Consider the following 11,325-nt stretch of genomic DNA (forward strand, 5'->3'; position numbering starts at 1 on the left):
TCATTAGCTTTGGGTATTAGGAGACGATAAGTTTCTAAATGTTCAAGGAGGAGTATAAGATATCCTACACGCACTTTTTACTTCAAATAGGGTTAGTAGACATGGAGTACACCTGCACGACATTATACTAAGAGCTCCATGTCAACATACCGGTCCACTTGAGCCCATATTAGGTATAGACACAAACACTTCGGGGCCGTGAGACTTACGTCTGCAGGACCTCGAAGATGTCTACCTAGGAAGCACGGTATTTTACTTTCTCCATACCCTCCTATCGCAGACTTTGACTGGGCGAGGAGATAGCATAAGGGTCTTGAACCTCCGAGATTTGTACTTCTTATGGAGCATGGCAGCTAAGGAGCCAATTCACATCGGTCATTTGCTAGCTTCCTAGTTGAGAAATCAGTCTCAAGACCCCCGCCTTACGACTATATTCATTGGTCCATACATTACCAAATTTACACGGGGGCTTAGTATGATCGATCATTGTGCATACATGTGTCGTGTAGTGGACATGCTGCCGCTCACAGTTACCATGCTCCGGGCCATGGACATAATAGTGTTGATATTTGAAGGTATTGCACTTACTTGTTGGAGTTTATTTGGTCTAGGAACATGATATGCTAGTCTAGTAATTCTTTTATCCCCTCTCGAGAGTTTGACTGCTCTGTAAGTCTTTACCTTACCTTGTGTCCCTCTTGACTTCACCTTGCACCTTATGTTTGTTTAGTGAGTGATTTTTTGTAATGAGGGTATGATCAGTACTTACTTTATTGCTCTAAGTTAGGATATATGTACAACGGAAAAGAGTGACCTCCTTTGTAGCATGTAGTTGTTCCCAACGAGTCAGATAAAAAGTGTATGCCCTAGTGGGAGAGAGGGCTGCCTCTTAGGAAGTGCTAAAGCTATCGACTGTTAGAAAACTAGATATAAAAGAGAGAAAAAGGGTAATCATGTATAAAATTATAAAAAGTGTAAGAGTGAGACTAAAGAAAACCTCAAAAAGTTTTTTTACACGATCTAGACTATAAGATAGTGGACCAGGAGACCGACACTTAGTGAAAATACTTTTTGTCATAGAGTAGACTACTCTTTATAGAGGAATAATCATGCCACCTGGTATTTGATTATTCCCCCGTACTACTAAAACTCCATACTTAGTTACCTGAGATCAAGAACTTATCATGTATTCTATTTTTATCAGTTTTATTTGCTTAAGGATGAGCAAACAAATTAAGTATGGGGATATTTGATAAGTGCTAAACTAATTATATTTTCTATATTATTTACACTGCATTTAGCATGAAATTGTACTTGTTTAGCATCAGATTAGTATGAAATTTTTATTCTTTTGTTCACAATGACCTTTATTTTTATTTTAGGTAGAAAGAAGTGAATTCAAAGATATTTTGAAGCAAAATGAAGTGAGTTACAAAATCAAGACTGCACTATGACTCACAACGGGTGCTATGGCAACTCACAATACCCGTTCCCTATAATTACCATTGTAGTAATCAAGCTGTGGTAGCATGAGCTCACTGGTAGTAATATAGAAGCCACGATGGCCTCACAATGGCTGATGTGAAGTCTATAATGGTCATTGTCAAGATACATAATGCCCAAAGACTGTGCTAGGATGCGACTTGGAGCCCAAGCAACAACTTATTCACAACGTGCATTACAACATACTGTGGTGCGGCCGTGGTGGAGCTGAGTACTATAAATACCCCAGCATTTTTTAAATTCAAGAGACTCTTTTGTCAAAGAAGCTAGGGCAACTAGATTTTTTGAGATTTAAGCCGTTGGAGATGGTGTCGCTTCCATATTCTAATGGATTCCGATAGATTTCTCAAGAGTACATTAACAAGCATCATCGAAGAAGATCATGCATGACAGACATCTTTAAAGATCATCATTAAAAGGGTGTGAGTGCCACACGTCATCCAAACAATCTTGGGATAATCTAATCCCCATCTTCAGAGAACTATTGGAGGGAGTTAGTCTAGGAATACATTAAAAGCTTATTTATTCTTTATTTGGTCTTGTGGTTCTCTTGTACTTTGATGCTTTGCTTGTTATAATTCATAAGAACCTAATTCGAGGGGAATTGTATGCCTAGGTCCCTTAGTTATTATTTATGAACCTTGATTGATTAATACAAATTGTTCTAGTTTTCATAATCATTGTATGTTTATAATTGTTTATTATTGTTAATATGGATGAGGAGGATATGGCCCCGTGATGATGGCGCCACTGCCATGATAGATCTATGTATGTTCTAAGAGGTTAGGCATAGCTAGGTTTCCAGATTAGGGATTGATTGTCCCTTAGGCTTAGGGTCCGCACTTAAGGAAAACATAGGAGGCTTGGGTGGAAGAGTGATGAGATCCACAAGTACACGGGCCGTCAAATGATAAACCTCTCACTCAAGCACCAGAGGGTTGTACTCCCTGGGTCCCAAGAGCTGCTATTACTTCCCCCTAGACGACATATCTTGTCTACCAAATATAGGATTAAAACAAAGTAAGAAAATAACAAAAGAGAAAACTATAAACAAATGTATTACGGCACACCACATAAACACATTAAGGAAGTTGAGGTGGAAGAGATTCCAACTTCAGTTCCTAGTGATATAGACCTAGTCACCATGGCTTATTGGGACTAGTAAGCCTTTGAATTCTCCCAGTTTGATCCTAGAACATGAGTAACACTTAATGCCTATTATAGTTAATAATCAAGATAGCTATAGTACATACTCCCAACTCTTTCTAAGTGTGCTTAACGTCGTCTCCAATTGTATTATTTAATAGTGTTGTATAAGTAAACTAAAGAAAGAGCATAAATGACTAGGCTATTAATTAAGTGAAAAGGAACTAATAGGATCCTCTCCCCATTCCGAGGGAAATACAAACCTCGTGCTCACCCACAAGGTATTACTTAATGACCTATACACTTGCGCTATAATGTACCAATTGTATTATTAAGTGCATACTTTCATGCTCATATATTTACATAATTTACACAGCCATAACACGTCTGTCAACCTACATCCGGTGACCTTCAGGTGTACTTGTCCATATAAGCAAATACGATGTTCAAGACAATGGGAACAAATTAAACAAGCATAATAAAGACTCCCTCGAAGATTTGCCGAATGATGCTCTGGATCATGTCGAAAGCTTCCGTAAATGCCACGTCGAGGGCGGCTTCCTTCATCGTCTCCCAGCCTCTACAAGTGGGATCAAGGGTAGATCTTGTCAGAATATGCTTCCAGATCGATTTTTACCTCAAAAATGCCCTAAAATGTGACAAGCTCAAGAAAGGTCAAGAAAAGTCAAGAAAGATGACATACCCCTTGCGTGTGTGTACTTCAAGTGCATGAGTTATCGAAGTAATAAAGTACCCCAGTGAGTGGATAGTTGTATCCACAGGGAATAGTATTCGGAAACACAAGTATTTCTATCTAACTATAGTGAAAACCAAGTTGTGATTTGAGTGAACAATATCAGTGCAAATAGAAGTAAAGAAAGGAAAAGGAAGCCCAATAGGAATAAGGAGAGGTAATCGATAGAAAGATGGGGTACCCGGACATTGCTCACACTAGGACTATTGTTTCAAGTGCAAGAATAATGATTATGCCTCCTAACTGATGTTTAATGAGTCGTGAAAATCCAAATACACACGGTCCTAAACCTATGGTCAACCGTGACTAACCATACACTTTGCCGTGGAGAAAAGGCATGCTCTTGACGCCTCACATTATGTAAGGTTGAATAAAGCTCTAGGGACTACAAGTGATAAACCCTATTCCTTAATATAAATCTAGCCCTTTGGTCTAGGCGAAAGACACTTAGTCATGATTAAGCCACAACACTAAGGATTACTTCAACACTTCACTCTATTGCTTGCGCAACTAAGCCCCAGTGGAGTTTTTCTCTTAGCACTTCACTCTATCATGACTACAAAGAGCTCTTGGAACATAGAGGTAGGATAAACCACATCGGTAGGGAAAGGGGACGTTTCACTACCTCTTACTCACCCTCTTGACACTCTCCAACCATGCTTTGTCTAATCCTAATGAAGTATCACTCATTCACAAGGATTTCCAATGTAGATTCTTCACCCTAGTGTCACTCTAAAGAAAAATCAATTAAACAAGCATTCAAGATTGGAACTCAATTAAAACATCAATTAGAGAAACATAATAAAAGTCAATGAAACAAAACCATCCTATGGTTTACAAGTCCGAGCATCCACCAGGGGTTTAGCTCTCCATGGAGCAATATAAAATCAACAATGAAATCGAAAGTAAAAGCATGCAATCCATAGATAAAACCCTCTTGTAGTCCATATCAATGGTCTTGTGAAGCCGCCTCATCTTCTCCAAACGTTCCCTTATCAAGCTTAGGGCACGCCTCGCCGGATCTATACCGATGAAAGCTCCTCCAATAACTCTCCTCCAATGGAACATGATGTCAAAGGCTGTAGGACCACTCCAAAAACCTAGCAAAAGCCTCTCCAAACCCTAGCCGTGAGCTCCTCCAAAGATTGGCTGAAGATGGGGAAAAATTCCCAAAAAATCTCCAAAATGCGGAATTTATAGGGGCTGAAATTGGGCATCCACATGGGCCTGTGGAATTTCCACACGCCCATGTGGATTTTTAGAACTCTATTTTTAAACCAAAATGCTCCCAATTCCACTCTTTTCATCAAGACCACATGAATGGGCACACATCCATGCGATAGATCGTGTCGCGTTTTTAATGAAACCACATTGACTAAGCACTTGCTAGTATTGCACAAGTCAGAACACATGAGTGTGGCTGCCTTTGTGACCCTCCACTTTGTGTATTTGCTCGAGCACAATGGAGGTTGGCACATACCCACATGTCTTTGAGCATGACTTGTGTCTTCACATTTGTTCAATCCAATAAACTTCAGCAACAATCATGCCCATAATCTACTTTTGCTCCTTTTCTTCTAAACTCATCTCCATAATCCTAAACGCATAAAAGAACACAAATACACATGAATAAGTGATAAAATCTGATAAAAGTGATGCTCAATGTAAGAAAAGAATACTTCGCATTACTTATGCACAAGCACTTATCAAAAGGGGTAGGAGATGATGAACAAAACCCTAGAAACCTCTTTTAAAGGCATTGTAGGGATAGCTTCATGGTTTGTCTCATGACCATGAGGATGCTTATAAGTTTCTCGGGGGTTCTGCCAAAATTTTCATAAAGAGATATAGTATCTACTACAGTAACTTTGTTAGGGTGAATCTGCTATAGCACTTGATGAGTGCAATTCATATCGTGTTTTACTTACTCTCATTTCATACTTTTGCTTGTCTTTTAGCACTTTTTGGGTATATACGATGCTATTTTGGGTATATTTGTTCACGGTGCATGATTTTAGGGTTTAAAACAATTACGAGTGAAATCAGTGATAAAAGCAACTAAAGAAGCCTGAGTATCCAAGCCAAGAAATTAGTCATGCTTTGTCCCTATGATTATTACTATATGAAGAAGCCTGAGTAGCTAACCAAGCATGGGCGGTGCTTCCAATGGAAGCATGGTCGGAGTGTGGTAATGCTTCCTACCTTTGATTGTCACAAAAATGGAGTTTCAGAGGAAGCACGCTTTCCATGCCCCTTGAACGGACCTGCTCAAGCTAAGCACGGGCAGAGCACGACATTGCTCTCACCGTGACTTTCACTAGATGACACTTCCAATTTGCTCAGAAGTCCCAAGAAGAGCATGGTCTGAGCACGACTGTTCTGAGACATTCTGTCAGTGTCATCCACTGCCAGTGCTGCTGGAGATAGTGACGCTGGTGGTCTCATAACAAATAGCGAGGTTATGTCTTGCTCAAGGATCTGCCAGAGTGTAGCACGACGTGCCATAACCTCAGCATGGTTCATAGCCTGAGTATCACAAACCTCTGCCAGGTCAATCTGTCATACTCCTACAGCACTCTCGAGCCTCAAAATGATCATGGGCTCGAGATGGAGAAAAGATAGGCACTGGAGGGGGCTCCTGTGCTGTAAGGGGTACCTCGGTATCCATCAGCTCCTGTTGTGGCTATGGAGCCGGATGAGAATCCTCTGCCTCATCGTGCTAACCCTTGGGAGCCTCTGGTGATGTCATGATCATCACGTATGTTCTCGGTCCATATCTGTGTACTATGCCCATCAATCTCATAGTCTCCAATCGAAGAGGGGATGGAACAATGGTCTTTTTGGCCTCTCTAATCATGTCAAGCAAACCCATCCTCATGATGAGTCTAGTAATGCACGGCCCCGAGAATAACACTCCAACTATGGCATACTTTCCCTGATGATGCAGATACTCGGCCATGATGTGTCCCAGGTGGAGAGGCTCGCTCAGTATCATTAAATACAAATACAACAACTCCTATCGACTTAGAACTCCAGTACTGTCGCCATGACCATTCACCGATCGGCTGAGAATGGCGGGGATGTATCTGTATGTAGGTCAAGAAAGGCACGTAGCCTTGGAGATCCCTGGCTCATATTGACCCCTGACCACACAACATCTTGTAAGTGTGCTGTAGAGTTAAGCTGTGAGGATAATCGGTCGGTAGCTGCTCATACTCCTCAGTGTCAATGAAATCCTCGTCATACAACCCGAGTCACTCAGAAAACTATGTCACACTCATGCTATGGTACTCACTAAAATTACAAAACTGAATAGCCTCGATGCTCGTGAAACTAGAGTATGATTGGTCAAACTCAAATGAAACGAGCACTTTCAACTTTAACATACAGATAGTTGGCTCTTTGATAGACAATAATCAACACCAGCTACCCAGAGAGAGGAGTTCATCGACCTCTTGTGCCATCTCATCCCCTAACTAGATCTTCCTCAATGCACTCAAGTCAGGAAAACACGACTGTCTGAACTTGAGCTTCGATAATCACTCAAATCTTGCTTGATGTTCAGGTATAGTGAACTCAAGCTGCTCGGATGAAGGTGCATGAGGACGTTTACCGGCCAATTTCATAGATCGGGGAGCCATTCCTACAAGAATTGAAAAGAATTCATCAGTTTAAACTTGAAAATCAATTATGCAGATATCCACACAGTCGTGTGAAAGTTCCACACGCTCATGTGGATCTTCGGAGTGAGACAACATCAACGCAGAATCCCAGAAAAAACTCATACAAATCATCTCAAATGCACCCAAATACACTCTACAATCATTCATAAGTATTTTAACCATGAAATCCGAGTAAAATTGACTACAATAAACAAAAGAAGAGATGATTGGCGAAGAAAAAGGAGAAAAGAAGCTTGCATACAAAGAAGAAGTCAAAAGCTTTGAATACTATCGGAAAACAACTCAAAAACCTCTTAAATAGGCGAAGAGAAGGTCAGGAAGCCGAGAGGATGCATTATTTAGGTGTGGAGACATTTAGATATGAAAAGGCAAAAATAGGTTTTAAAGAAAAGTCACGGCCTTTTGAGTTTTGTATATCCACATGGACGTGTTGAAATTACCCATGCCCATGTGCCTCCACAGGGAAGCTTCACAGGGACATCCACAAGCGCCCTGTGTGCTCTCGGGATGGTCACTATGGCCTCTGAATGCATCCACATGGGTGTGTGGAAATTATCCACGGCTGTGTGCCCTACCTAAACATGCACAAGGCTAGCCACAAGGGCACCCACACACCCCTGTGGCTTCTCTGACTTCCCAAAAATTTTTCTGAAGTGTTCCACACGCCCTTGTGGAAATTCCACACGGGTGTGTGGATTCATAGGGGGGCTCACAGGGGCAGCCACACACCCCTGTGTCTTCTTGGGATGAAAACTTTTTTGATATGCAGGGATCCACACGCCCCTGTCGAAATTCCACACGGGCATGTAGACTCACAAGACTGCTCATAAGGGCACTCACATCGCCTCTGTGTCTTCTCGAGATGTAGAAGTTGAGCTCTGAATGGAAACAAATGCGTGTGTGGAAATTCAACACATCCATGTGTTTTCTCTGGATCACTTAGAAAGATTGCAGTGTCTTCAAAACAAGTCTGTAGCACCAATACACTATATAGAAACTACAATTACAGGGAATAACTGACAGACACTTCAACACATCCGTGTGTTTTCTCTGGATTACTTAGAAAGATTGCAGTGTCTTCAAAACAAGTTTGTAGCACCAATACACTATATAGAAACTACAATTACAGGGAATAACTGACAGACACTCATGAAAACACGCTCGAATGATCTAAAACTTTGTGAATCACATTTAAGCACAATAAAATACCAATGTTACATGAGAAAAAACATAACAATAGAAAATTTAAATCAAAATACCAACACTAAAGCTCTTATTCATGAAAGCACTAAACTAAGACACAGAAAAATAGTAAAGACTTGTGTTGCCTCCCAAGAAGCGCTTGTTTAACATCACTAAGCTTGACATACCTACACTTACCTCACGGGGGTTCATGAAGAAAATTTACCCTCTTACCTACAACTTGAAAGAATGATGAGCACAATTTTTGGACGTTAGAGGGGGAATGATCAAGTTTGTTATTACACAAGGGTTTCTCACCCTCAATTCATGAATGCTCATCCCTACTATTGTTGGGGTGGTTTATGTGGCATCTCCTTATCCTCTTGAGCTTTTGGATCATCCCTTTCATCACTCCCAAAGTAGGTTGCACCTTGTTCACCAAACCAAGAGATGAAATTTCTTCATTCTCTGCTTCTTGATCTAGCCACCACTCCAACGGGTCCGAACACAACATTTTTTGCACATAGTCATCAATCAACTCATCAGTGGTGTCAAGAAAATACAAAGTATCATCAAAATCAAGAAAGTGTTGCATGGCTTCGGTAAGGTGATATGTCAACTTGTCATCTCCAACTATTAGTGTTAATTCCCCATCGTCTATGTCAATGAGAGCTTTGGAAGTGTGCAAGAATGAACTTCGAAGTATCAATAGCACCTCGACATCCTCATCCACATCTAACACCACAAAGTTTTTAGGAAAGAAATACATGTCAACCTTTACAAGTACATCTTCAATGATGCCCCTCAGACGTCTAACTGATCGGTCGGCCAATTGAAGTGTCATCCGAGTGGGTCTAGGTTCTCCTAAACCTAGCTTTTGGAAAAATGTATAAGGCATGACATTGATGCTAGCCCCTGAATCTGCCAATGCCTTCTCTTCACCCAAATTACCAATGTTCCAGGGAATAATGAAGCTTCCGAGGTCTTTCTTCTTGTTCGGCATATGCTTTTACAATACCACCGAATATGACGCATCTAGAATCACAAATGCACTCTCCTCCATCATTCTCTTATTGGTTAAGAGGTCTTTAAGGAACTTTGCATAGCGAGGCATTTGAGACAACACCTTCACAAATGGGATATTGATGTGTAATTTCTTGAATAGACCCAGAAACTTCTTGTATTGCTCATTGTTTTGGTCATTTTTCAACCTTGAAGGGTAAGAAATTCTTGGTTTGTAAGGTGGGGGTGCCACTTCCTTCTCCTTAGCTACTTCCTCAACCTCTACTTTCTCGGGTGACTCGACCATCATCTTTTCAGTAGTGAGCTTACTCTCAACTTCACAACCACTCCTCAAAGTGATCACCTTTAATTGTTCTCTTGGATTTGTCTCTATGTTACTTGGTAAACTCCCTTGAGGTCTTTTTGAAAGTGACTTCACAATCTGACCCACTTGGTTCTCGAAGTTATGCAAAGAGGTAGTGTGGTTACGAAGTGTGGTTTCAACCGACTAAAATCTTGTGTTTGAAGATTGAATAAACTTGGTTAAAGTCTTCTCCAAATTAGTCATCCGGTTTTCCAACCCTGAAACTCTGTTGTTCAACTTTAGGGCTTGATGTTGTTGAAAACCTGGTGGTACAAACGTCTTCTATTGCCCTTGATTGCCCCAAGAAAGGTTTGAGTGGTTCCTCCAACCCGAATTGTAGGTATTGCTGTACGGATTTCCTTGACCTCTCATTTCATTTCCTACAAAATCCACTTGATCCACTAAAGTTGTACCACCAATAGAAATCAGGCAATCAGATGAAGAATGTCCATCCCCACACCCACTGCAACTCATCACTACAGCTACTCTAGGAGAAGTTAGAGTGCCTAACTTCTTGCTCAGAGATTCTACATGGGATGTTAATGATGTAATTGCATTGATCTCATGAAGTCCGGCTACCTTCTTCTTGTCTTGAGTATTCCATTGATAACTATTCATAGCCATCTCTTCAATGAGTTATCGGGATTCCTCTGGAGTTCTACTGCCTAAGGTATCTCCTGCTGCAATATCAAGTAATTGCTTCATGCTTGGGTTCAAACTATTATAGAAGGTATGGATAATCATCCAGTCGGGGAACCCATGCTGAGGACATTTCCACAAAAAATCTTTGAACCTATCCCACGTCTCAAAAAGAGACTCCAATTCCACTTGCACAAAAGAGGATATTTCATTCCTGAGCTTCCCAGATTTTCCAAGAGGGAAATGTTGAGATAGGAAAGCTTCCACCATTTCCTCCTAACTAGTGATCGATGCTCTAGCTAATGAATGTAACCACTATTTCGCTCTCCCTTTTAATGAAAATGGGAAGATCCTCAATTTGATGGCATCATCCATGACCCCATTGATTTTTAAGCATGTAGCACACATCTAGAATATTCTCAATATGGTTGTTTGGATCCTCATCGGGCATACCATTAAACTGTGCTGACTGGTGTAAAATTTGGATGAAGTCAGGCTTAAGCTCAAAACTCTGAGCAATGATTGGTGACCTCACAATACTGGACTGTGTGCCAAGAGTTGTGGGTCTTGCATAATCTGAGAGTATCCTCTGTTGCTCATGTTGTTCAGCCATATTATCAGACCCTTCAACTTCTATCTCAGCTAGATTAAACTGTTCTTGCACAGGTTCCTTTCCCTATCTAGGAATCCTTCTTTTCAATTTCTGGATCACCTTTAACTAATGTCGAAGGGTTGCATCGGGTCATAACCTGGAGCTGCAATCAAAGAAAGAAATACAAATAAGAATGATGGGAGAATAAGAAAGTGTAAAGCCTTCTAAAACACCTATTCCCCGGTAACAGCACCAAAAACTTGACACGTCTAAATTGTGTGTGTTTATCGCAAGTGCATGTGTGTCGAAGTAATAACATACCCCAGTGAGTGGGTAGTCGAATCCATAGGGAATAGATGCTCAGAAACAAGAAGTATTGTTATTTAACTAGAGTGAAAACCAATTTATGATTTTGATTCAAAAGATTAATGCAAACAAAGATAAAAGAGAAAAGAGAACA

At 40.7% G+C, this 11,325-nt stretch overlaps 1 non-coding gene across 1 annotated transcript; it reads left to right on the forward strand.

Annotated features, from left to right (window-relative positions):
* Positions 1 to 10,388: 10,388 nt before the first annotated feature.
* On the forward strand, positions 10,389 to 10,495 carry LOC120262650. The gene has a single exon (XR_005536911.1). It is a non-coding gene; the product is annotated as a small nucleolar RNA R71 (small nucleolar RNA).
* Positions 10,496 to 11,325: the final 830 nt, after the last annotated feature.

Source organism: Dioscorea cayenensis, chromosome 5 (genome assembly GCF_009730915.1).
Source record: "Dioscorea cayenensis subsp. rotundata cultivar TDr96_F1 chromosome 5, TDr96_F1_v2_PseudoChromosome.rev07_lg8_w22 25.fasta, whole genome shotgun sequence".
Taxonomy (NCBI): Eukaryota; Viridiplantae; Streptophyta; class Magnoliopsida; order Dioscoreales; family Dioscoreaceae; genus Dioscorea; species Dioscorea cayenensis.